The sequence below is a fragment of the Lissotriton vulgaris genome, chromosome 11, assembly GCF_964263255.1.
Source record: "Lissotriton vulgaris chromosome 11, aLisVul1.2, whole genome shotgun sequence".
NCBI classification, from domain to species: domain Eukaryota; kingdom Metazoa; phylum Chordata; class Amphibia; order Caudata; family Salamandridae; genus Lissotriton; species Lissotriton vulgaris.
In genome coordinates this window covers 375,043,097-375,070,448 of record NC_141699.1, presented here as the reverse complement: position 1 = coordinate 375,070,448, position 27,352 = coordinate 375,043,097, and the positions used below count along the sequence as shown (strand labels likewise).

At 43.6% G+C, this 27,352-nt stretch overlaps 1 long non-coding RNA gene across 1 annotated transcript; it reads right to left on the bottom strand.

Annotated features, from left to right (window-relative positions):
* Positions 1–3,605: 3,605 nt before the first annotated feature.
* Positions 3,606–26,599, bottom strand: LOC147679798 (uncharacterized). Its single transcript, XR_015300909.1, has 4 exons — positions 25,913–26,599; positions 5,856–5,972; positions 5,671–5,763; positions 3,606–5,422 (listed from the first exon to the last, which is right to left on the bottom strand). It is a non-coding gene; the product is annotated as an uncharacterized LOC147679798 (long non-coding RNA).
* Between the last annotated feature and the right edge of the window lie 753 nt (positions 26,600–27,352).

Here is a 27,352-nt window from a genome sequence, read left to right as displayed (position 1 = left end):
AAACTAAGGCACTACCATGTGCAAACTAGAAGATCAGGTGGCTAGATGTATTAGACTCTCACTTTCCCTCCATGGTAGAATAGCCCTAATGAAGATGATTATCTTGCCGAGACTCCTGTACCTATTCAGCAACGTAATGATCCCCCCTAAACTTAAAATTTTTTCACACCCAATCTCTCATGATTAAACTTGCATGGACAGCTTAACGACCTCTGGTAAACTGGGAAACTCTCACTCTGCCATACAAACAAGGCGGTCTGGCAGCGCCAGACTTTGAATTGTACTACATCTGCTTGCACAATATGAATACTTCTGGCTGCATCCTCCACCCTATATGGCCCATGCTGCTATTAAGCATGACGTAGCTTTCCCAGCACCACTCCACACACTCATACGGAAGATGCCAGAGTGCAGATTTTCTGTCTCCTTTCTAACATGATTGGCACCCAGGAAGCAGCATCTCCCAAACTAGCCCCGTTAGGCTGTGCCCTCACCATACCACAAGAGGACCAGTGTTAGTTACTCATTTATAACCTTACTGTTGGGGAAACAGCGAGTGGCATGATATTGGGGAAGAGTGAACTCGCCAGTAGTGAAAGCATGGTTTGAAGATCTGTCCTACTGCCAGGAACAACTGGACACCAACTACCTTTTGCTTCGCAAGATGGTTGGGAGGGATATGTCCGGCTCCATACAGGAGGCCCCACCTTATCTGTGATGACGGCGGGACCCTGTAGGTTGGACTTACACACAGAGAGACCTAGATGCAAGATGTGTGAGTGCGGTACCCAGCACCGAGATACAGAGGAGGCTGGTCTGCTTCAATTCAGCCCTATAGACTGGTGCTATCCTGCATGTCAAGTCTGTTTTCATGCTACAGACCTACCCGGCTTACACTGAGATGCAATGCAATGTCCGGGGTAATGTTTAAGAACAAATGTTTTCCTCTGTTGTTATTTGGTTCATATTAAAATCAATCAATAAAACTTAATAAAAAGAAAAATAGGCTTCTGAGTGTGTCGCAAAACAGAGATGACACAATTGCAATTACAAATGTATATGCTATTAGATGGCAACAAAAATGTCTGAGCGTCCGGATGAATATTCTAGGGTTTTTTAATTTTTACTCCTATATTGAATAGAATGGGATGGTGCAATATTAAATACATCTCAGTTTATCAGACAAATGCAACCTTGTTGATCAAGAACGTTTTTGTCTGAAAAATTAAATGAACATTGATTTTTGTAAACAGAATACAATAGTGATACACAGATTAAGAAAGAAGAGCGATATGCTGACATATTTACTATGTCTACATCTGCATGCAGTCTACATGGAGAAAATTGCCTCCCCATAGACACCTGGTTGGTCGGCATCCTGGTCAATCATGACACTGCCATTGCAATGATGTGATTGGTTTAAGGGAGGGAGGCTGCCTGCTTGCTGGAGAAGCAGAGACAACGTGTAACTGGCCGGCGATGATAAGATGACATTTTTAAAATTTTTATTTTAAACTCCACCACCCGCGAGTCATGCCTGCCGTGACTGAAAGCACCACCTACCGGTACACAGGCCCATTATGTTGGGTGCCATGTTGTGTTACCCTGATAATAAAGTGTCACAACCAATAGATTTCCTCCGTGCCAAAAGGATCCTACAATCTTTTCAGAGAAAAGGAAATCTGGCTGGTGTCTCTTACCCTTCCCACTGAGTTGTGTTTTTGTGGAGTGGAGGTATGGGAGTCAGGATGTCGTAGTCTTGTCACAGTTGTGTGTTATTAAAACAGCACAGAAGGCATGGCAGTCACTAGATTAATTACTGCATCCTTCCTTCTCACTTATGGCCCTCCTGCAAAACAATGCTGCTATTGGAGTACTTTAGTTGCAAACAGATTCTTTGCACAATGCAATAGAAAGCGTTGCCATCTGTCGTGGACCCCGTACCACACCTTTTGTCTTGGGTAATGCTGCTTCTGACCACGCGATTTGTAGAAAAATGTTTGACACATAAATGTTTGATACTTAGAAGGGGTTTGGATAGGTTCTCTACCACTTTTTAAAAATACGATAGGAACACGGGCGCAACTTCATATGCTTTTCGTCAATGCTAATGGTTTACAGTTTGTTGTAATAACACTGATGAAGGACATTGCATTAGGACTAAATGGGTGAATGCTATCAGTCATGAGAGGGTTGCATAACACAGTACAGGAGTGGGAAGGGATGCTAATAGGGCAAGGGTTTGAAGCATAGGCTGATTTGGTCGGTTCACTGATCACCTGATGGAATTTGGGGCTATTGTAATCACCTCTGTACCGTATATATGAGACATTGTTGCTTCAGAAGGTTTGATAATACAAAATGTGCATATCGGTGTAAACAGTTCTGTAATTATGTAATTTTATTATTACTTACAGTGACCCCAGAAGAAGGGCGTGAAGCCCGAAATGCATTGGGTTATGTGATTTGAATAAACACTGCTTGGAACTGAATTTACGTCTCAATCATGTTCTTGGTAAAAGTCCTGAGTGACTCCATATGAACAGTAGAAACTTGAAAATAACGTGCACACGGAGTGCGTGGTCCCATTCTCAGAAGTTTGGAGTACTTATGAAAAAGGGTTACGGATTACTTGGATAAAAGTTGAATTAAAATTAAAATGATTGAAAAGAGACAGCCAAAAGTGGCATTACGCTGTGCATTTCTGGGGACTGGACACAGTCCCACTTCTTTTGGCTTCTGACCATCTGCCTGCTGAAAGAGCGCGTGTGCTAAGCTGTCTCCCCGTTCTCTCTTTGTAAGAACCAGAAGTTACTACTTTACTGCTAGTAGTAGACTTTGAGGGAGGCACTCATTCTTTTGAGGCGAGTCTGGATTCCTTGAGTGTCCGCTTTGGAATCAAGAAGAAACCAAACACCTGAGTAGGCCAGAGAAGCAGATATCCAACCTGTTCAGAACATAGCAGAGCCTGGTAATAAGAGATTTTGGAAACCTGACTTGAAGCGTGTATTCATGGAATGTGCATGCAGTGAAACACTGAGATATAGTACAGCCGCTACTTTGTAAAATGATAGCCCAAGCTTTCACGTCATTAGCCCGTGATCTTCTGACATATATAAGCAGTAAAACAGATGGTCCTCTTTGGAGTTAGTACTATCGCTAGAATGCACTTGTTTCCGCATAGCTCCGACTTTACTGAAAAATCATACCGTAGTCGTCATTGTATGATGACTTCCTTATAAGGTGTAGGGGAGTGGTCCTTGGCTTCCACAGATTAATGTGAAGACTGTCTCTAATAGGAATGTTTAAATTGGGTCCCTGGCCCTTTACTTGGTTCTTTCAATTATTGCAGGGAAGTTACTTCTACAATTTGGGTTTATATGCATTATTTCTTTTAGGCGCTTGACATTTTCACAGACTTCTTCCCGCCTATGCCACTTTGTACAATATTGGGCTTCCTAGACCCTCGGCTGAGCCATCATTATAACCCAAGTTTTCCTGTCACTAGCTCATGACCCTTCTAGACATACACAAAATGAATTATACTTGGTCATCTTTGGATTCATTGGCCACAGTTTTATTCAACAAGTATAAAGAATGCCCATTTCAAGAGACCGATACAATATCATTTGAAAACATCTAACATTTCATAAGTGAGATAGATTGTTGAATTATGCTCAATCAGTGGCTATGAACAAGTGACTTTATGGCATAGGTCCTCTTTTAGCTTGTTACCATTCAATATTTTTTTCCCAGCCTTAACTCACTAAGTAGTACTGTAGCTGTGCAGGCCTTCTTTTTCTGACTTGCTTATCAGTGAATGATGTTTATGACCTGAAGGGAACTATTTCTTTTTCTTGTCCTGTGTACTTGCGAAAAACGCCCTGTCTATCGCTGTTACAACTTGGGCGTTAGTACCATCTCCCTGATCCTTGGTGTACCACCATGCCTCAAGAAGAGTGGTCCAATATGGCTCGGTTTCTTCAGAAGAATGTGGAGGCTAGTAATCAGAGGCCTTGTCAGATTAGCGTTCTTCAGAAGTCGCTGGATGATTGTTAATAGTTTTCTGTGCATAACACCCCAAAGTCCTTGTGGCCCACCTGCTGGCCCACACCATTTTGACATTATTGAGTGGCCTGAGCCCTCAGCCAGATTAACCCTCCTTGCTCCAAACACCCCCCTACCTTAGCTAGGCCTTCGTTCTTCTCTTTATAGGAGATGCAGAACAGTTGTTAACATTACGTGGTTCAAGATAGAGAGAGGTGCCCCTTAAATGGCCAAGGGAAATAAGGTAAGCTACCAAGAATGAGAACAGGTATTCCCAAGACCCACAAATTGTAATTATTCAGCACAGAGATATAAACGTATCAAAAAACTTTTCATTTATTAAAATTCCATGAATCAACAAAACACGGTAATTGCACACTAATCAATATCTATATCTATACTACTATTATAAAGCGAGAACTGTGAACCTTTGAGGCCGGTAAACTCTGGAACCACAGCGCCAATCCAAACACCCAATACATCATTGGAATTGTCAGGGTCTGCAGAGTGACATAGGCTATACACCACAAAAAAATATACGTTCCTTAAAAAATATACGTTCCAAAAAAAAGTAGTCCCTTGGAAGTAGCGCCGGCCGTGTGCGCTAATGACGTGCGTGCTGACATCATCAGGAGCGCTTGGAGGAGCGGCGGACAGGAGCGCGGGGAGGAGCGGTGAACTTTGGCGGACTGGAGCGGGCTGAGGTAGGTCAAGCAAGGGGAGGAGCGGTTAACTTTGGCGGACTGCCTGCGCGATGCCTGATTGCTCCCGGAGGGTCAAGCAAGGGGAGGAGTGGTAAACTTTGGCAGACTGGAGCGGGCCGTTTGGAGCGCGGGGAGGAGCGGTAAAGTTTGGCGGACTGCCTGCGCGATACCTGATTGCCCCCGGAGGGTCAAGCAAGGGGAGGATCGGTACACTTTGGCAGACTGGAGCGGGCCGTTTGGAGCGCGGGGAGGAGCGGTAAAGTTTGGCAGACTGCCTGCGCGAAGCCTGATTGCCCCCGGACAACGTCGGGGCGGGCTGCTAGTAAAATTATAAAATCAGATAATGCAAAAAAATACAACAATCAATGCAAAAGGTGACAATACCCACAGAGTTTACAACAATTAATAAAACATCATTATGACCAGCATGATTACGACAGACAGAAAACTGTATGACATGAAGTTTATCGATTACTATTTGTACATCCAGATTCCGCTCTAAGACACTGTTTCTTATACTACAAGTAATTGGTATTTGGAAACAATAGAATTATTCATAGGATTGTACTATACGCTGTGTCGACGCGTTTCGATGGTTCTTTCTTCATTATACCATCTTTTTCAAGACAATCTCTTTATTCTGTCTCCAAGGAAATTTACAATTTCATTCCCTATAAAAATGTATAGAATATTTAGATCACAATCCCAATTTTACTGTATTTATACAATATGAAATGCGTCTAATTTCTCTCATATATAGTGGCACAAAAACAATCTACATTCTCTTTTACATAGGTCACATATAATCATGTTTAACAGATTGATTCCCATGTTGTGTTTCAAGTTTGTTGTCGGCTAGATGTTTAGGGGACCCTTTATCCCTCCCTCCTTGCCCTCCCAAGGGCTAGAGAGTACCAACCTGACTTGATAAGCTGGGATATGTACCGGTATGTTCTACGATTGGAACTTTTCTGATCATTATCCGTAGAAATACACAGATGCCCCGATAAACCTAAAAGGATGGATAAACATTTGGAATTTGTTATGCGCTGTCGATCCCAACTATTTAGTTTCTATCCAGAGTGTGGTTTTACATGTCCTCACCTTAAGGTCTATGTAGTTTTCCACCTTTACGGTTCGTGTGGCTTAAGTCGTGGGAAGCACTTCTCCTAATCTGCCCGTTAATTCCCTCGATTCTCTTAAAATATATGTCCGGATAATCTGTAGAGCAAAGATCACACTAAGTATTTTATATATTATTAACTTGTTATCATGCTCAAAAGGTGACATGAATTTGTGATTAACTCCAACGTGCCAGAAGAGCAGTTAGACAAAACAGTCACCCGTTGCGGGGATCTTGACCTTTGGTCTGTGCCAATGAGAATGTTTGACTGATCTGTGACCGCTGAATGGGAAGACAAGCAATTGAATGCCGTATTAGACCCTCCATTCTTTTAAATTATTTTAACGCTTTAAATAACCCCGATGTCTGTCTAATGTTTCTTACCGCGGATTAGATCTAGCGTCAGCCTCCGTTCTGTTCGACGTCTCAATTGTCATTACGTGAACAGGGATTTAACCTAGTGTATAGGCCTAGCTTTCGTGGGAGGAGTAGCCAGCAGAAATCTATCACACAGCTCTCTGCATCCTTGACAGCTCTTTCTGCAATCTGACCAGTTGAATTCTAAATCCAAATATTTTACAAAATAAGGTCAGCTGAGTGTAGGAGAGTTAAGTTATGAGGCAGATGTTTTTTGCCTTATCTGCATGTTAGGGAAGCTTGCTCTTCTGATGAGCATTTGTATATTTTCTCTGTGGGGGAAGTGCGCAGTGTAACACCTGATCAGCACATGCAGGATGCACTGTTGTTGCTCATGCAATCCATATTCTGTACTTAAGGGAAGTGTGTAGGAATTCTGGTCATGTTCTGCATGTTCTCTGTAAGCAACGCGTACACACTATCAACAACATGTACACCAGCAAAAACCATTCCACCCATGAACCATCACTTACCTTAAAAAACATATAACTGATCCTTCTCTGGAATGGCACCTAGAATTTGGAACACCTTACCCCCAGAAACCAGACTCAACCATTGCACGGCCTCATTCAAAAAGGAAGTAAAAGCCATCCTCATGGCCAAATTCACATGAATATGATACATAGAAGCAAGCAATCTTGACATTATACTGACCCTCGGTCTCACACTAAGAGACAGATTGTATACTGCTTCTTACTCTGTTCGTCCTTGTATAATACGCCCACTGTACAAATGTTTGATATTGATCTGCTCTTCTTCTTCTTTTATGTATATGTAACATTCATTGTCTGTATAGCGCTCTGATATCCGCTAGGATCTTGTTCGCGCTCTATAAAACTTTTCAAATAAATAAATGTAGCACTTCATACTCCACTGGTGAGAGTCAAAGTGCATTATCGGATGGGTAGCACTGTGGGCGGCATGCATGGTTGGAGAGTGTTGTATTTGTTGTGAACGTATGTGGCAAGTGTTTTGTTGGCATGAGTGACCAGAGAGGTGCTCTTCTCTTGGAGCAAGTCTAAGGTAGACGCACAAGTTGTATATTATATTTTGTCAGCTAGTGGCTAAGATTTAGACTGCAGGTCCGGTGCTGTATTTTGCTCTATATTTCAATATATTTGCCATCATGACTGTGTAAAGTCTTGAAGGGCAGATGGAGGAGGAAAGGAGCAGAGATCTACTTGGAAGTCCCGCATCACATGCATCCTTTATGTGAGTAAAGTAGGTCTAAGATTCCTAGAGGACTGAATGTTGTCGGGATCTGCAAGGATAAACTATATTAGAGCCCTCTACTGTGGCAGCTATTCGCGGATGATATTTTCAGCCATTTATTTCCTATCTTTAATATTGACTGGTTAACTAAAGCAAAGCGATGTGGGATTTATTATAATACAGCATGTCCCAAAAGCAGCTTTGCTTTGCTTTACCTAGCCTCCTTGACGTATAGGTGCTGGCCTGACCCGAATATAGTCAGGCCAGCAGTGTAACTCCTGTAGTGATGATTTCTATGCTACATATTTAATAAAGTTGTCCAGCCAGCACTGGTTACAATCAGACATGAGGGCGATAAAGGACAGGTATCACACTAATATGAGGGACACCTGCAACGCTACAGATATTTGCTGGACACCTTAGTATGTGAGGGTGTTTATCCCTCAGTTGAACTTCCATTAGAGCCTGGGCTGATGGCGGATATTCATGCCTGATACATCAGTGATATGTTTCGTCTGCTTTTATGACGTAAATGCTCCTGTCAAGTGTACACTTCCACTATTCCACCTTTTCATACATTTTTATTTAAGAGCTTTATTGCTGAATGTTTTGTTTTCCATGATATTTGACCATTTTTGTTACAGGATACCTGTAAACCTAGATGTTACACTTAAAACAGTTGACGTATCTAGTGTTGTATATCTCTGGTTGGAACCATGTGTTCAGTCCAATGATATTATGATCACCATGTAATACACTGCAACATGTATCTACTGATTTGATCCAGAATTTTACGCACCCACTTTTCTGGCCCCTTTTCTTGCAGGTGTACTTTTTCTGACTTGTCAATGGAGGTGGTTTCTTTATAGATATGCCTAGGGTCTGGCTTCTTCTGCCATGGGTTTGATTGTGTCTTCCCTCTTTAGCCATTGCTTAATGAAAGTATAATTCACGTTTTAGATCAGGCCAGTGTAGTATTTCAGTCTTGCAGTTAGTTGTTGGCTATAAGGTGTGTTAGTCCACCTGCTTAAAGAGTGCAGCCCTTTGCACTGCATGGACGATAAAATGAGGTGTACATGCAATGCATAAGAGTATATTTGTGGTCCTAAAGGTGTCCACATTGCAGTTGATGATGCAACAACAATGACCTTTGTACGTAAATATATTTTTGCTCTTACATGTCATTTGAGTTGCTCCTTGTTTCCAAACTGCAGCAAATCGTGCTTACATTGCCTCAAGGGTGATTTTACACCTACAAATGGGTTCACAGCTAAATGTGATACCACAGTCATTGACTGTGCACCAATTGCGATTGTGTTCCTGTGTCTGTGCAGATGTTTTTTTTCCATAAAATGTGATTATTACTTCCATATGTATTTTACACTACGGCTAATGTTCCATCTAAGGCGATTTGGCACTTAAATGTGATTTTGAAACTAAAAGTGATTTTACACCTAAATGTGATTTGTGCTCCTAAAGCAGCAGTTCTTGACATTTTGACTTCTGCAGACCACCACTGAATCACTAATGGATGCAAGGGTCCCTGGCCTAAGCCATTTCCACGGAATATAGACAAACAACCCTATGCACACACATCAAATTTCAAAACTACCTAGATAGTGTAACAAGTAGCAAGAAAAATACAGGTAAAGCTGCAGAATAAACAATCGTTTCTATAAGAAAAAGAATAGGTAGTCTTCCGGTCTTTAATTTTCATATGATATACAGCAGCCAGCCGACACGTGTTTCATCGCTCTCGCGAATCTTCAGGGATGGGAATAACAAGACAATTCCTTTGTACATAGACTATTGTTAATATCAATAAAGTTTGTTAAACATATTGATTAGGTGATTTCCACATCTCGACAAGTTCAGTAATATTAAGTTTCGCTGACACTAAAAACCTTTCTGTAAATTTTCTCTAAGCCATTTCCAGACCTAGAATCATAAAACAATTCAGAAACAAGTATACATCAAAAATATAGAAATTATTTATTTACTTTACAAAGAAAATACTAAAGTCAACATTTTACATTTTAATAAGGTTAGATCTTTTGAGGACGTGATTTTATTTCTAAAAGACGAAGTAATATGCTAGACTCCAGTACATCACTTTGCCTTTTGGCTCCTAATGCATGCTTTCTTTTTGGCAGCACATACCAGTTGAATGGAGGCCATTAGTCGTGCATACTAGATTTTTCTTGCTGTACTTTTGTTGCTTCCAAAAATCAGGCCGAGGAGAGCTTAATTTTAGGCCTTCCATTTCCATTTCCTTCACATTAACCTAGCATGTGAATTGTTCAATTCTATATGTTTGTTTTTTATGTAAATAAGCTTTAATATTCTGCTAACATTGTTTTTAATTTACTAAAACGTTGAGGACCACCGAGTTGGCATTATGGCAGATCACAGGCTAAGAACCATTGTCCTAAAGGTTATCTACCTTCCTGCTGATGCTGCACCAAGGGCGATTTTGCACCTAAAAGTGATTTTGATCCTAAATGTTACAATGCTGTTTCATTTGCACCTAGAGCTATTCTGAATGTTTAAATGTAATTTGTGTTCCTAGAGGTTTTCCACTTCATTATGCTATGGAATAAATTGTAATTTGCATCTCGATGTGCTGTGAAGAAATATGAAGTCATGCTGATATACATGTTGTACACCTAATATGACTTCTCTTAATACTACATTTTGTCTGCACTGAATGGTTCCCCACAACTACATATTGCTTCTGTCTCATACTGAAACTGCTTTTACCGCCAGATCAGAGTCCAGTGAGCACTTAACAACATCTCAACATCTCAACATCTCAACATCTCAAGATCAATTTCTCTATGGCCTTTCCAAAGCTATCCTCAAATACCACAACTATTGAACCCTGACAACCAACCTGAAAATCCTAATCAGTGACAAATACCTTAGTCTGGCACCATTAAAGCTGACCTACTCTTGTACTAAGGACATACCCTTCTGGGCTGATATGACACCCTATGATTTTTTGGCTCCCCTTACAAGCTGTCTCGTATTTCGAATGGAGATGGTAAAGGTAGTTACCAAACATTGGAATTATTAGATCCACAGGAATACCACAGATGTGTTGATTTGTACATGGAAATGTGACTGCTTTATGTAGCCAAAATCTCTGGGTGAAGGTCTGAGGGAAAATGAAGAATTACCTGGGGAATCTGAAACAAAATTACTGATTGCCCCAAAAATTCCTCATTTCTTAGTAGACCCTTGGGGTCTACCATGTAGTGCGTTATATTTTCAATAGCACCACTGGTATTGGACACATGGTATTGGCGCTGACAGAATATCAAGCCAATTTCCCAGGCCGCGCTTAATCAGGGCTTAGTCTCAAAGAGCTCAAAAATCTGAGATTTCGAAAAGTAGCAAGAAATTACCTTTACTGCCATCTTACATGAAACAAATCGTCACAGGGTAGATGCTGCCAGCCATTTGCGACTCTCTTATAAGAAGGGCTTCTGCTCTAAATAGACGGAACATTGCTTTCTGTTGAAATGTCAGACTTCCTAATACACAATCCGAACATTTTAGAAAAATTCAACATTTAAAACAAACTAAAGCACACTATTGTCTCACTCCTCCCCAACCCAAACTCTGCCCAATGCTTGGCTCTGCCCTGTCTCCCACCCATCCCCCTCAAGTATCACAATCATTTTTCTACACGGTACTCTGCCTCAAATCTATCATTGAGCAGACCTAAAAAAAAGGCAGATGGTTAGTCAAGCATGAGGACAGTAGAAAGAACATAGTTGATCAAAAGGTGACAGGGTGCTGATGAGCCGTCGCTTTTTTTGCTAGTCTTAGGGTGAGGAAGCGATGACAACAATGAAGCAAGGGACGCCAACCTTGGGAACTAAATCTATGAACTGCAATTTCCTATCAGACAGTTCATGGAGATAGTTCTCTTAGCCGAGCACCCATCTCAGGCCCAACACATTGTTCTGCAGAGTGCAGACTTGGATCCATGAGAAGGAAAATCCACATTTGTTAAATATAGTCGGGATTTGAATTTCCAGCTAAAGAGTTATCTGACATTTTAAATTTTTTACCACAATCGACACAGCGTGTGCAAGTAACGCATTCAGTCCAGGTTTTTTGCTTTGCAACTTGGGACATTATAAAACAAAGACTGCCTGTCCCAAAGTGCAAATCCCAGACTTGAGTCTGCATGTTAGTTATAGATCATCCTGAGAAACCTGAGACCTTCAGGACAACGGGTGCCAACAGGATTAGTAGTTGTGCTTACATTTCATACCAAACAAAGGGAGACAGAGGTTATAAGGTATAAATGTGTGGTGGCTCGGCATACTAATGCATGCATCACAGAGAACAGTGTTTTACCCGAAGGGCACAGGTTCAAATCCTGGTAGATCCACCTGTTGTTCATCTTCCCAAGGTTGATAAAATGATTCCCATTATGTTGGGTAGCAATAAGCATCTGTTATTGGTGCCAAACTAGCCCTAACAATGAATGTGGGCATTACAGATACACCTGTTATGTTACGGAAACTAGCTGAGTGTTGACCTGAGCTCCACTGACTCTCCTTTACCCCTGCATCCTCGTTACCTCCTTCTGCCTTTCCTGAGCAGCTGCTATGAATGTTAGTTAGTACTTCAGTCATTTACATCAGGAGGTGTTACATCGAGCTTTGTACATCGGGAGTACCTTTACATTGCATGTGATGACATTGCATGTCTTTATAGCTGCACTCCTTCAATTTGCAGGTATTTCTTTTAAAACCTTTTTTTATTTAATATATGTGTATATCGATCTATATATATATATATATATATATATATATATATATATATATATATACATACACACACACACTCTTGGTTTACAATCCTTCCTTTGTGAAAAAACCAGAGTCGGAGCCCAAATGTAGTACGGTGCTTTCAGATTTAATCAGCAGAAAAAACACACCCAACCCGTTTCGAGATCAGCCGATCTCTTGCTCACGGATATATATATATCTATACCTCAAAGAGTCCGGTCCAGATAGAGACTGTCAACTGGGAGGTCCGTGTTCAGGGTACCGGAAACCCTGTAACATTGTGTGCAGAACCTTCAATAGCCTCAAAGTGTAAAACTTTGTTTATATATGTATACCCTCTCTACAGATATTTATATATCATTTTAAGTTTTTTTTTTTTGTTTAAACAATTTTTATTGCAGAGTCAGTTACAATTTACTTTACTGGAATCAGAATCTCTGAGTGCAGAGTCGTTCCCCTGTTGCTTCCCATATTCCCCGTACACAGCCATTCAGCCCACAACCCGGAGGTCGGGCGGCGCTATTCAATTTCAGTTTACACTCTTGTCTGGGTCATCTGCTGCATTCGGCATATGAGGCTCTCCGCCCTCTGCTTTTGTATTTTCACCCCGTTCCCGCTTGCACTGGCTAAAATTCGTACGTGTTCCGCTACTGGATCTCGGGACACTTATATCATTTTAAGTTTTTAAATACATTTCATTAGATTACATTTAATTTTCTTTTTACAATTATAATTAGAATATATAATTCTATGATTTGTAAATATTAAAACTGATTTTTTAAATTAATGTTTTGTAATTTAGGAACACTTACCTATATAGTCTAATTCTCTCCCTACCTCTAAATACTACTCATCCCTGCACCCTATAAAGTCCTTACTATCCCACACACTACTAACCCTATAATATCCTTACTATCATATCCATTAACCATCTTTGCCCTAAAAGCTCCTTACAACTCATATGCACTACTCTTCTCTGAACACTGATAACTCCAAACTTAACACATTTCAATTAATAAATCATGTAATATAAAAAATGCATAACCAATAACGTATAATATGGTTCTAAATTTCCAACCTGGGGTACAGGTAACCTATACAAACCACTCGGCCTTCAGCCTTGTAAATGTTACTAGAACTCCGGGTTGGCAATATAGGGCCATATTATACAGTTATTCATGATGTATTCTTGCTCTCCCTACATGTATGTATTTCTCTCTAAAGATACCATTTGCTGTACATTATAAGGATATTGCAAGTCACAGAGGAGTTACATGACCATATAGTGCAACGAGGCCAAAGATCAACTTCCTTTATTAGGTTATGGAACTGTTAGGAGACTTGTAATATCCTTACATATACAGCACAAAGGTATTTTATTCCTTAAAATACATGGTTACACCATCACCTTTCCCACAAACCACTTAAATTCTTTGGGTGTAGCTCTTTCAGATGAAAGAGAGTGCATGTTTGCAAACATGACGAATTAAAAATAGAATCTCTCATGCAAAATGAAACACATCAAAAAACTGTTAGATATTTATTACAAAAAGATATTCGAATATGTTTAGTTCGTCAGTTTTTTTTAAAAGGCACATCAGCTCAGAATGTGTAGAAGCATGCAAAAAGATTCTAACCTTTCTTTAATTACAGAAGGATTGCAAAAAATAAACATGTTGCCATAAATATCTTTCATATTGTCACTGTACAGCTAGACAAACTGAGCAGAAGAATTAAAAGCAGCATTTTGATTTCGTTCTTTAAACGGCTACATACCCTGACCTGCCTTGCCTGTTGGCTGCTGGCTCTGGCAGTAGGAATTGTGACATCCGAACAATAAGTTATTACAGTTGACTAGCTACGTCATTTCTTGATATGAGGTGACAGGCTGCAACACAAGTCGCCTATAAAAAAAGATTAGCAACTTTTTTATACAGAATTGCAGAATCCCATATATTATAATATACATTTATGTATGTGTATTTATATATTTGCATACTTATAAAATGCACTTACCTGCGAATTGAAGGCCTACTAAGTAAAAACTTTACAAAATTGATCCAAAAACTCCCGATGTACCTACCACCGCTATTACTACACGCCCGATGTGAAATATGTTAAGTAACATTGAGATACCACTGCTACACTCACCATTTTTCATTCGAGCTTCCCATTTTTGACTGTGTGTGTCTCCTTCCTTTACACCAACTCTTCTCCTGCTGCAACTGAAAAGGCACTACACTCCCCCTTTCTCACTTTAGGTGCCTTTCTTTTACCCAGCGCTTCTTTTCCACCTTCTGCCTTCTCTTCCTTCTCCACCGCCCTCCCTCGCCCCTCTCTCCCTCTTTCTCTCAAACTTCCCTCTCTTCATCAAGGTTTTAGTTCCCTCCTCTGCGAACGTCCAGCCCTCCTTCACCTCAGCTCAATTCTTTGTCCCAGCTGTTCTTTCCCTCCCCGCGTTTTGCTGCTGCGCTCCTCTCCAGTCTGCCTCCTTTGCCGAAACTCTTCTTCCCTTATTTAGATCCAACTGAGCACCCCTTCCTTCCTTGTGCCACTGATCTACCCTCTCCCTCCTGCAGCCTATCTCTTCTTTCATTCTTCAGCCACAACGCTCCTGTCCTTCCTACTGCCCCGTCTCCTCTTTCCATCTACAGCACCACAAACCCCCTTACTGCCTTGCTCCCCTTTCCTCAGCACCTCTCTGACCTCCGCGCCCTGAAGATCTCAAGAGACAGAATGTCTTGTTACTCAACTGGGGATGAAAGACTAATTATGCAAGTAACAATCGCAACTTGTCGGTGAGTTGGAAGCTCTGCACTTACCTGGATCCCAGGAAAGCACCTATTGTATACCGCAGCTGATGTCGGGTCAATGAATGCACTGGTCCTGGATTCCAAACAGGTGAAGCATTATGGCCAAAAACCTGCTCCCATTGTTTTGGACATGTTTAAAGACCGTCTCCCCATAGTGTACTCGTGATCATCGACGGACCACAGAAATCCCCCCCAGTGACTTGAGACCCTTACGGGTGAGTAGTCGCGCTTTATAAGAAATCTTATTGATTGATAGGCAAGAGCCTAACAGAAAACACTCTGAGCCGCGAAGTCTATAGTTTTGTTGATTCTCTTCCAGGTTATCATTATCAATTATAAAAGGTCCCGTTCCAGTTCAATGAGGAATTCTGCTTGCTTTCGATGGCATTTGACACCCTTGAGGACCTGCTTTGTAACGTTCACTTGTTTCTATCTGAGATGGGAATGTTAGTTTCCCAGCTGCTTTTTGTTCCCTTAGTGCCTGAATGGTTTGAGGTAGAACAGATTGGCAACAGCTGAGCTCCATTTTCCTGTATGCCCTGAAAAAGCTTCAAGATATTCACTAGGTTCAAGGTGGTTCTCAGTTACTTATCAATCACTCTGGGCTACTTCAGCATTGTGTGTAACACGTTTGGGGGATAATACCTGAGCATGGACTAATTGTGAGTTCTTGTCTAACTGCAGGGCAGCCAACAAAGGTTTTGACCTCAGCCAACATGGGAAAGGTTCCCCTCGTGGGATCACTGATGCTGGTGTGGAGATGTTTACCCAGCTCATGGGAGTCTCTTTATCTTGCATGGCCTTGGTGCCTGGGGATAGTGGTTCAGAGATGTTGACATAGGCCTTCAAAGAGCAAAACGGAGAGAGTGCATGTTCGGCGTCCCTCTGGGGATAACGTGGCAGGTTGCAGCACAAACACCCCACTGCCTAGGCCCAACCTCTGCCCCATCTCTCTCTTGCTCTCTCTCTCATACACACGTGTTATTTAAGTCGATTGAATAAAAGGAAGGCGTCCTACAATTAAAAGGATTTCTTCCTTGACTCAACAAGTGCACAGATCAGTTTGCTTTAGTATATTTTGTTTTCATTCATGAATACTACTGTTATTATGTCCATATGTTCCTCCACTAGAAGGAAGTTGGTAAGAGAAGGTTCTGATTTACACAGAGCTCAGCCTTCCGGAGTCTGTTCGTCAGTCACCTTCTTACAACTGATAATCTTCATGGAACCTGCTCTTTCAAAACTCCACAATCCCAGAATAAGTTGCTGAAGTTTATAGAATTTTTTTTTTTATGTTATTGTATTTTCGTATGTCGTTTGTAGGGTCTCTCGTGGCAGGGGCAGTCTAGGTTAGCAGAATGTCATTCGCGAGCTGTGGATTTTCCTATGGTGGTAGTTCCGCAGGAGAGTTTGGGCCCTGGGGACTTAAACAATACCTGTCGATATGAGTGATAACTTATTTTAGGTAAAGGAATTTTCTCTTGCTCTCAAAGCTTAGCTTCTGAACATTCATATGTGCAACTGCTCTGCAATGGATGGGATCCATTCTTTCCAGCTGTAGCCAAAAAGTGAGGATCGGGTCCTTTGAATTTTTTCATGCACCCGGTATCCTGCGGCTTCCCCTAAGGATCATCTGTCACTTACTTGGTTTTCAACATTTATGTATACTCCTTTGCCCAGTTTCTCCGCCCACAACAAGTCAACTTCCAAATACATGCAAATGCCACTCAAATTCACTTTCGGCTAGATGGCCATCAGAGCATTCCCATCAACATTACCTCCTGCTTAAACCATGTGCTCTACTGAATGAAAGGGAGCGTCCTGTCCTCAAAATCCTTACAGTGGGAAGAACTGAGCTTGGCACCCTAATGCTTTCAACTGGCCCCAAGGTCTTGGAACCTTCTTCCACCCTCATCTGCACACAAAATAACCAGGAACCTGTGAGTACCCTTTGACTATGCAGCTCAAGTCAATGTCATAATCCAGGTCATCAACTTGTATCTCTCCATTCTTCTACTTATGCTAACTCGTCTTTGAGTGGAGCGGACAAGAGTTCTGTACTACTATAACATGATATACATGGGCCTATCCAAGACATTCATCACAAGAGTACTAAGGTTAAAAAATGAACCAGCTAGATTGTTCCAAGGTCTCTGCAAGCGTGACCCATTAGCCTGCCTTTAAGGCCCCTCATTGGCGCCAACAGAATCCAGGAAGCCTTGCAGAAATTGCCCTTAGAGAGAAGGGACCTCATTTATGGAATAACCTCAACCACTTTGTAAATACCAAGCATAACTACTTACCTTTCAGGAAACTTCTTAATATTGAAGTATTCAGACTTGTTTCTAAGGTTTCACCTTGCTGACCAAGGGCCACCATAAAGGAATATCAGCTATGTGTGATGCACTACCAATCTGACTCCAGTTTCCCTTTCTTCTCGTTTCTTCCTGTAACTGTGTATTTTCAGTTCAACTAAAGCTCTGAAGGAATTGGGAGGTAACACTTAGTGCATTATACAATTCAGAATAAACAATTTACATCATAATCATTGATTGTAAATCATTCTAACAAATATCCAGACATAAAGCCCAGCTCATCCTCATGCCCGCTAACTCAGCTATTAAATAATTCAATATTAAACAGCATAGACTCTTGTTACCAAAGTTACAATGTGCATCAGGAATTAAACGGAAGGCTTCTATCAGTTAACATACTACATTATTGAAGAATACAGTTATCTCTATTGTCCCCTCACTTAAACAGGTTAATAAAAAGTCTATTTTTTTTGGACGCCTCCTTTTTAGGTTTTGCCTAGCCAATGCTTACGAAGTAAGCATTCGCTAGAAAAAACCTAATGAGTATAGTATAGGGGTTGGAATCCGCCCCCGTCATCCATTGGTTAGCTCCATAAATGGAGGCTATCCATTGGAAGACTGGCCTGTCCGTCAATGCAGGACCAGATTCGGGGGCGTTCCCGAGAATTTTTGGCTTTTGGCGACGTCAGCCGAAAGCCTGTTCTCGGGAACGCCCCCGAATCTGGTCCGGCATTGACGGCACCCAGAAGACGTCCATTGCTTTTCGTTTTAGGGCTGACTTCTTTGCAGTATTGCTTTTGGCCACTGGGTGGCACTGCAGCGCTTCTGTTTGGCAAGTCCCGGCAGTTTGGGCTGTTCATGCCTTCAGACCGGGACCTGAGCAGCTTTCAATACCGCCTAAAACGCTCAAATGATAGACCTGCTGACATGTGACATCACTCACAGAAAAGAACAAGGAGAACCCTACTCACATAGGAACCAGGTCCTGTGATGTGCACCATGATGTCACTTCCTGTGGCGGTGTGCTCCATGATGTCTCTTGCATACTGCCTATCTTGATACGCTAATAAGCTGGCTCCATGAATTAGATGCTCGCCACCGACATTGCTGGGATCTGCAGGAACCAATTCAAATTGCTGCAAAGGATGACTCGGCCCTTCTCTTGGTGAGGTAGACGGCTGGAGCTGCATTAACTTGGGTAATGGTAACCCCTGTTGTTAAAAATTGTACTAACCTACTAATTGTTAATCTTGGGTTCCGCGGTAGTGTGCTACTCGTGCAAAAAGTGCTTCAATGCTTCAACAGGGGTCGTAAGCGCTATATAAAAACATTTGCAGTTTACAATTCTTAAGAAAAAGCACAGGGCCGGTTTGGAGTGCTACATAAAAACACGTTCATTAAAAGGTTAAATCTTTCATCGTGCACTGTTATAAAGTGAGCCCTGAAAATTAAAAGCAATGACGTGGGAAAAGAGGGGTGTGTGGGAATGTTGTAAAGCAATTAAGTTAAGCCGAAATCCGCTGCCGAGGTTTGTGTAAAGTGAGGGATTACGGGGGACGCGGGAGGCAAAATGTGAGCTGTACGGACACCGTCCCAGAGGCATCAAGTAATGCTGGAAGTCACTTCGGCGGGTGTCTAGACAGTCCGTGATAGTGGTGACTTGTAGCTGCCCGTGTTGAGTGAGGGGAGTTAAGGTGCTGAAGCACGTTGTGCACACAGTGCAGCACGTGTGCAGTAGGGGTGAGGTGACTGTAGAACTGAGGGTGATGACTTTGGTTGGGACTCCGGATTCGTCAGTGGTGATGTGAAATTAATTCCTGTGACGAGGGTGTGGTTGCACTGCGGTACGCTGATGAACGGGAGGTGTGTGGAAGGGCCCGTTGCCTGTGACGGGTCCCAAGGGGTGCGTGCCTACTAATGGCCGAGCAGCCTCTGCAGAAGCAGGACCCAGGTGCTGCTTACCTAGGGGCTTAGGGGTGTCTCCTTGACAGCAGGGGCCTCGCGCACCGGAGTTTCCATAACACATGCGCACCGAGGCAGCCTTATCGCCGAGAGAAGAGAAGGGTCTGTTCACTGCGGGAAGCCTGGGTCCCGCCGACACCCCAGCAGGCAGTGGGGGATTGTCAACACCACGGTGGGCGGGCTGCACTGGCCCAGGCAGAGGGGGACCCTGTGATGGGTAAAGGTGCATGCAGCAGCGCCATGTCGCTGAGGGGCGTCAGTTGCTTTGGAGCACACAAGACCACAATTCCCAGAATGCACTGGTTTTTATGTAAGCCTAGGACTGGAAACAAGATGTCATGTCAACACCCACCAGAACCTCTACAGAAAACATTTAGCTGCCAAGTTCTAAACAGCAAGCCCGGCCGGGGAGACGCTATGCCCCCTCTGCTCGGCTCCTCGCTGTGGCTGAGATGCATTAACCATTTACCCCTCTTTGTCGCACTTGCGTTTTTGCTGACTTTAGTAGGGGCTGGGGCACTTTCGCAACTTATTGTGAGAGGTGGGTGGTCCCACTCATAACGATGCAGCTACGTTTTAAGGCGCTGCTAATTTAATCTGGAACACAAAAATGCTTATTTGTTATTCAGTGGCAACCCTTCGTGCTTTTAAAGGCCATGTGTACATTGAACCCGCTCCCCCGCTTCACCCCACAAGGATTGGTATAGTCCACTTGCCATTCCCATGCCGCTCTGCGCCTGGAGCCCTCGCCGGGCGGCGGTGTTGTTGTGTCTGGGGGAAGGGTCCGAGTGCGCTGCCCTGTGGTTTATTCTCAGCGTGGACAGGGAAGCCCCCTCCTGCGCTTGTTTTTGCTGTGGGAAAGCGAGTCTTCATTACCCCCTTGCCCAGGCGCCAATGCTTATTGTGTCCAGCCAGCCTCTTTCCGTGTTTTACTTCTTCACAGAACAGCAGTTTGTGGCCGCTTGATGCCACATTCGGGACCTTGCATCAGAATCCAGAGCTAGGCTTTAGGGCACCCGAGGCAGGCGCGGCACTGGAATCCCCAACACTTGACATCCTAAAGCTGCCAAGTTTTATTCAGCGACGGTTAACTACCAAATGCGGGACTCTTTTCTGTGAGTAAAACCGAGCGACCATTAGCATGGAAAGAGAAATATATCAGAAAATTTACCCTTTTGAGCAATGAAAAGCTCCACCTTCCAGTTTTAGTAACTAATAGACACCGTTCTGCTTAAACAGGATCAAAGCAAGCTTCCCTCACGGCATGTTACTGACATACCATACATGCGTCATTGGTGAGCACAGCATACACATACACGCACTGTTCCACTCAAAAATCCCCAAACTTTTCACCGTGTGATTCCTTCGCAGTACCAGTGCATACTTTACTCACACGCTGCACAGACCGTAGCTGTGAAAGCTTCCCTGGCATGCGTCCTTCCAACACGTCACATGTGGTATGGGTTTAGGGACAGACGTGAAGGATGGAGGGGGTGGTAAACAAACTGCACCCATGTCCTGCGGCTCATTGTTCTAGTTTTGCGTTGCCATCAGTCTCGCTTTTCATTCATCCTGGCACTCGGGAGAGTGGCATTGTGGTTTCACTCTAGCCTGTTTTTGCCAAAAAGGGCACTTTGAGATCTTTTATAAGTTAGATGTCTTTGTCAGCAGATCTTGGGTTATCTAGACGAAGGCATGCATTTCCAAAGGCCCCTCATACCAGTGTCCAGACTTGAAGGTAAATAACTATCTGAATATTAGAAACCATGTTACATGTAAATAATGCATTAATTCTAAGCATACTCAGTGTGTGTGTGCGCCACTCCCCGCATTCTACCCAAGAGGCGCACTGAGTGAGTGTGGACATGTTGTAATGAGTCTGGTGCCAAATGCAGCGCACTGCTCCGAGCTCTGCCACAGGAGCCTTCACCTGTGTCAAAAATAGGAACACAAGTGATTCCTGTGTCTTTTACCCTGTGCATGGTTGTGTCTGACTGGGGCAGAAAATACGCCACCCCATTTGCTGATCGCGGCAGTTTTTAACTTGTGAAGGGCAGCTGTGTGGATGTTTTGCAATGGATGGGAGACTGCATGCATGTGTACTCGCTGCAAGCAATGTTTGTGGAAAAAGTTGTCAAATTAACAGTAAAGCCAGGCTCGCCAGGCCATAAAAAAGGCCCACTAACAGCCAAACAACCAGCTCACACACTGACTTGTCGGACCAGTTCTTCTGGCACTGCCAGTTTGGCCTGTAGGTCAGCTGGACCCAGGCCCCAAGGATGCAAGCAAGTCTAACAGGAATGATTTGGCGACACCAATTCCCAGAACTTGCGCTACAGTCTACACATTTTTACAAGCGGAGCAATCTCTCTCTCATCCAGTGGTGGGTGTAATCAAGGTATTCAGCAGAACCCGCCTCTCTGTTCTTCAAGTAGATGTGCTTGGGTGTCATCAGACATTTGCAAGTGCATCTGATGTTGTTCTGATATTTGAGCCTGGGGTGGGTGTAGCCATTGAAGGGCAGAGGTGAGAGGGAAGGCACCTGTTGTACTCCCTGTGAAACTCTGAGAACATATTTCTGTTGATCTAATTCAAGATTTCTGGCTGCAGTTGACGAGGAAGTGTTGAATCTACTCATAGGCCATACGTAGCTCCCCTCCCCAGACCTAAAGCCTCTTCAGCAGAATGGCGTGGCCTACTGCATAGGTTGCTGAGAATCCTTGAGATGGTGGCCTGGCATTAATGGCGGGTGGTTAGATGATAATGTACTTGCTAAAAAAGATTCAGTGCCTCTGTCTTGTCGGAAGCCCAACTGGAGGATTTCCGAAATTTGATTTCTTTTCACTCATTTTAGCAGCTGTGTGTTTTCTCTTCATGTACCCCTGTTAAGAATTGTGTCTGCATATGCAGGCTAGAGATGAGTGAGGGGGGGCACAAATTTAAGATTGATTGTGGCAGAGCATCAAAAGGAAATGCTGCTCAGGGTGCCAATTGTGTCAGACGTCTAAACTAAAAATATTGTGACTGCTTCATGCACGCTGAATCTGGGATGTGTGCCCGTCAGATCGAAAGCAGCTCTGTCTGTTGCTAGTGTTACATTATCATATGTTCAGGGATTGGTCGTGGTGCCCAGATGGTGACCTTTGTTTGATAATGTCATTAAAAAACTCAACGTTCACTCACTGTTGGTGTCTTGTATTGCGGTATTATTGCGTTACTTATGTCTCTTAAGTGTGTGTTTGTGTGTGTATACATACACCGTATGTATGTAATCTATGTGGTTTGATAGCTCAATCGGTCGCTCATTCAGTGCTGCATTTTAGCCCCGGTCATGGCGCTCGAGAGTGGACATTGCCATTGATTGGCCGCCGCCCGTGGGATGCAGTGGTTCAGATGCGTTTCGGGCCCCAGAGGGGGGGAGAGAGGGAGACCTTGTTTTGGAGTTGAGGTTTGCTTTGTTTTTTCTCGGATGCGGTGACAGAACTCCTCTTCTGTTTGCCATAGTCTCACGGTCATGATGACAAAGGTGACACGGCGCAGGGCTGGGCTTGCCAACCTGCCACACAATATAATCCGTTAGGGCCTTCAGAAAGATGTTCAATGTATTTTATTGTGACGAAAATCCAAGAACAGAAGTGAAATATTAACATATTTTTGTGACATTTGTAATAAAGCTTGAAACATTTAGAGAACATATTTGATCCAGTTGTTGAGTGGTTGCACAGATTGATGCTGTGGTGGCGCCGAGTGATGCTGTGGTAACGCATAGTGAGGTTGTGGTGCCCCTGAGTCATGCTGTGGTGGTGCTGAGTGATGCTGTGAATTGTTTCCCCTCGTTTTTGTATCCTTCTGCCCTCTGTCTGCCTGGTGTTTTGTGCCGTTCCTCCACCTGAACTGAGCCCTTTAAAATAAGGCCATGCTCCAAAAAGTACCGCAGCCCCCTGCCCTGAACCATAAAAAACTGCCCCCTACCTCCGTGAAGTACTCTGACTCTGCTCCCTACCCTCCCTTGGCGCCTAAAACTGTCCCCTGCCATGCACCCTACAACGCCTCGACTTAGTAAACTGTCCCTTCTCTGTGTGCTTCGAGGCCGTAAAATGTAAGCCTAGGCACAAATGGATGGTTGGATTTGTGGGGTAAAGTTTTATTTAATGTGATTTTATGTAGCGCGAACTTTACCCGAAGGTGTCACAGCGCTTTACATAAGAACCAGTTGCCAAACCTAAGGACTTTGATTTACATGCGTTAAGTAAAAGATACAAACAGGAAAACAATTGAAATGTACTAGATGTAGTCACACAAAGAAGAGACTTTTGATTCTCGTTATATTTCTATATACATATGGAAAGGATATGAATAGATGTACTGCAAGAGTCACATAGGAATGTTAGAGTAGAAACGTCTACTGCATATACTAGTGAATACAGTCATCTCTATATACAGAAAAAATGAGTTATATTTAGAGGGGTCGGAGTGGGACGCAGTGGGTGGATGGATGCATGATGGATGTATGTATGTATGCATGGATGTATGGGTGGATGCATGGATGGGTTGTTGGTTGGATGGGTTGGTGGATTGCATAAATTGTTGAGGGATTGGCTGTATATATGCATCTATCCATCCACCCATCCATACACCCATCCATGCATGCACCCATGCATGCACCAACTCATCCATGCAACATTACAACAAGAGCCCGCAGCTCTCCTTCGTCTCTCCTCGCCCCCCCCTTCCCTGAGCCCGCAGCTCTCCTTTGTCTCTCCTCGCCCCCCTTCCCTGTGCCCTGCCCTGCTATTGTAAATGACAATGCCATTTATTTATGTTAAAAAAACATAAATAAAAAAAATGTCAAGAGCAATGCCAATAGCTCTAACTTTAACAAAGGCAAAACCATTGCATTGTAAATGCTTGTTATGTCTCGCCTGCTAGACAGATCTTAGCTGTCTGGCTGAGAAAGATCTTTTGTGGGCTATACCAAGAGCTTACAGTAGACTGGAAGCCTGCACACTCTTTCCATTGGTTGGCATTATTGTCACTCATTTACTTGTTTTTAATTGAATAGCTTTCCTTCCTTTTCTTGCGTTTGTCCCTCGTCTGCAGCGAAGCCTCTTTACCCTCCTTTTGATTTGCTGAATTGTATCCTTTCACTGCTCACTTTTATGGAACGAATTTTTTTTTCAGCAGCACTCCATGAAAGTGACCGTGTTTTCTAGCTCCTTCCCGTGTTTGCTTTGCCTCGCCAAATACCAGCCCCAGTACTCTGTGTAACTCTCTCCCTCGTGTGCTAGACCCTGTCTTGTGTACTCCTCCCTCTGTTGATTTCTCCCTCGTGTCCTGCATTCCCTTCCTTTATTCCTTTTCACACCACCGGCTTTGTTGTTTATTTTCTCCCTCCTTAGCCCACTCATCATGGCTTTCCTCTACCCGCTCCTCCGTAGCACGTCCACCCTTTATGGTCCATTCAATTTTATATTTTACTTTTCACTAATCTTGGAAGGCCCATCAGCGCCCATTTGGTGCTGGGCCACTCCCCTTGTTTAAATGCGTTTACCTCAATTCAATTTTTTTTTTTTACAGCGCCAGGTGGCATCTGCCATTTTTGATCAGTAAATAGAAAAATAAAGAAAATCGATGTTGCATTTTGCTTTCTACAGATGTTGTACGATATTCCCAAAAAGAACTGGTAAAACGAATAGGTCCCAAAGGGGAGACCTATTGGCTTTGCCAATGCTTGCTAACATTAACTACTGTAACTTCAAATTTTGCGGTACAAGGCATGTAATATTTCCATACTACTCGAGCAGCTGCAATTTTCATTGTTTCCCTTCTTTTTCTGTGAGTTACCCGTTAAATCACCTGAAAATGTAGCTTAGTCAACACTGAATCACGCCCAATAGTTATTAGTAAATCATAGTGCACGCGGATCCGCGGGCCACTAGTACTTACTCATCACCACCCATGCACCAGCATTCAGAGGTAGCTGCAGTGCCAGGATCGATAGTACATCAGATAAGCACTTGTCACCCTCAATGACTAGAACTCGCGGGGGCAGCTCTAGGGCACCAGCATCTGCTTGTGACCAAATCCTGTCAAATGCTTTTCACGCACCAAAAGCAACTTTCTGAAGACAAGTGTGGTGGGACTCACAGGTCACCCTGGAAACCCTGCACTGATAGAACAACTGAAGATTACCAGGACCTGAAGGTCACCAAAACCCATGAGGTACTTTTAGTGCACCATGAGCAACAGAACACCCTCAATGTATCACTATCTAAGGGGTACGCCACCAATGCATTAGGACCTATGCGGTGTCTTCTACTGTAAGCTCTGGTGCACCAGGACCCTTTGAGCCCCTTAGGCGAGGCAGGACCCACAGGACCTCCAGTGAGTAGGAGAATCCCCTCCATGGCACCAGGAAGTGTAGGACTCGTTCACTGCAACTGCTCATAACTCCCCCACCCGCTAGCCGCCAGAGAGGCCTGCAATATACCCAGACCAATGTACTTATTACCTTTGGTGCACCATGAATCACAGAGCAGCCATGTGGTATCTTTGTGAAACGTTGTTGCACAGTATCCCAGAACCCACCAGTGCACGAGGATCCAAAAGGCACTTTCTTCGGCTTCTCGATTTGAGGGGAAACCTTCATGCAATGGGGTGGGTGTGGCACCTCCAGTGCACCCAAACTCGCTGTTGATTTTCAATGCACCAGACAGGATTCAAACGGTACCGCCTTCTCACCAGTATCCTCAGGGCAGTAGGAGCCATAGGGTGTCTTCTGTGGAGCAGAACCCCTGATTCACCAAGAAGTGATGTGACCCATCCAGTGCACCAGAAACTCATATTCAGTCAGTGCACTAAATCCCATGGGGCCCCGCGCGTGACGCACATTGAAGACACCCGGAATCACAGAGCTCTCTCATTATAGTAGGATTACGGTTGCCTCGTGAGCACAACCACCTACAGGGCCCTCAGGTGCAGCAGTGACCAGAAGCCACTTTCTTTCCATTAGGGCTATCCGGGCGGGCGCGAGCATCTTCAGTTCACCAGAAAGCTCGCCCATGAAACCGCTTCAATCTCTTCCAGTGCGCTGGGGCCCGCAGTGCACCCCAACAGCTCTCCCAGGGGCACCCCCAGCGGGAGCAGCAGGGTCCTCCAGCCCAGCTCTCATAAAGATGGTGTCCGTGCGTCGATACACTGTTCACGGCCGCTGTGGTGCCGTGCACTGGCGTCTGTGTGCACAACTCGGCTGGGGTTTTCCCAGCTCTGGTTTCCTCATACCAGCCGCCCGGCCCGTCGTGGTTATCAGGCCCCGTCTGCTGACTCATCCAGGAAGCCAGGACTTAGGGCCCTGGGGCTGCAGGTTCATTTATTTTGCAAGGCGCACTTTATTTATTTAAACTTTCGCCACCGCGCCACTCTAGCCATTATGGACATTATGGGCATTAGAGCGATTTATCGTGGGAAATTACGTAAAACCATCACGAATAAAAAGAAAGGGAATAACATTTCTCTTTCCAATGCACTCTAAACTCAAACCATGAATAGCAATACTAAAGAGCAAGCTAAGAAAGTTATCCTCCCTATGTAAACCAAAATGAGAACAGGTGTGGCGGTTTTAATGAAAATGTATAACTGTATTAACACAAAATGATAAACCTAATGAATTTGAGATAATTGGCTATGCTGCTGTGTTGATTTTAACATTGATAATGTAGGCCTCAATTACAAAATGGTTGTTGCTAAGATGGTCTTCCTCCCTCGCTGCCTCGACTTGCCCAGAATACGATATATCCACTCAGGCCACATTTTTCTCTCCCCACAAAATGGATAGTTTACTGATTTCATTGGTCTGGGCTGGGTAGTGCATCCGGGTAGCCCTGTTGGCCCACGTATGATTCATGGAGGCAGGAGGTCTAGCTCTCCCAGATATGCAATTTTATCACTATGC